A 1,276-nucleotide genomic window follows, 5' to 3' on the forward strand; every position below is an offset into this window, starting at 1 on the left:
GCTGCTCATTATTTATAAAATAAACTAATTTTTTTTACTTTTTTCTACATAATTCAGCAATATTTGTGGTTTTGATTTGATAAGAGGTTTCAATGAAAAATTAAAAAGGCATTAATTTTAAAAATTATTGTTAAAAACAAGTTTTAAAGCTGTATTAAAGCCATATGATATTTCTAAACATATACACTTGTTTTTTAAATGAAAAATCAGACTTACTTTTTTTACCGTGATTTTACAATAGCTATATGAAAAATTCAATAAATTTTTGCCCAATATATTCTGTTTAAGATTTTAATTTGTGCAATGCTAGATTATTAAGATAAATGTAATGAATTCAATGGTTTCAGAATTTGGAAATGATTTGGCTGGGTGTAAACTTTTTAGCATACATTTTAGAAAATAATTACAAGCAAAATAAAAGGTTCAATTTCCAATCTTTAAAATATTATTGTATAAAATATATTATGTCACAAAAATCTCTAATCTTTGACTAAATTTATGTAAATCAGGCATCATATATACTTAAATTCTTTTTGAACTGATAATGCCAAAATATAATGAGGTAAGTAACAATAGATTTTATAAAAATAAACTTTGACAGTAAGATCTTATAGGCTATTAAAATTCTTTATTTACATATAAAACAGATATTACATTCAATTTTATTTTTACATCGATATTTAGACCTTAAAAAATTCTTAAAATTGACACATATTCATAAAACCAACATATTACAGTCTTTATATAATGTATTATAACGATTTGAATATCTATCATATCATAAAAAAGTGCAAATATGAATTTAAAAATAATAATTGTTATCAAAAATTTCAACTTGAAGCTTGACAAACTAATTTTTTGTTAAATAAATTGTAAATTTTGCATATATCCTTAATTTTACCAATGGAGATATAAGTTTATCATAGAATCTAAACTAATATATAGTTAAATAACTAAATAAAATAACATGGCGTATAATAAAATAAATAATTTTTTTTTGTGTATAGAAGCAAAAAATATGTTTCTAATATAAACACAACCATAATTTTCTTTTATTTGATATAAAATTTTAAATATAACGAAATCATTTTTTTTGTTTGTATGAAATTAAAAATATGATTAGCCCATCAATCTTTACACGTTATCAGTTCTCTAATTTTTTTTATAATTTAAGCAAAAGTTCTTAAAGATCTTTTTTATTATTTTATTAGCTCGATTAATCATTGGAGTAAAGCCCTTTAAAATTTGGAAAGTATTTTATAGTATAAATAAGTTT

The sequence above is a fragment of the Rhyacophila brunnea genome, unplaced genomic scaffold (genome assembly GCF_057557595.1).
Source record: "Rhyacophila brunnea isolate RB1 unplaced genomic scaffold, BYU_Rbru_1.0 scaffold_80, whole genome shotgun sequence".
NCBI lineage: Eukaryota > Metazoa > Arthropoda > Insecta > Trichoptera > Rhyacophilidae > Rhyacophila > Rhyacophila brunnea.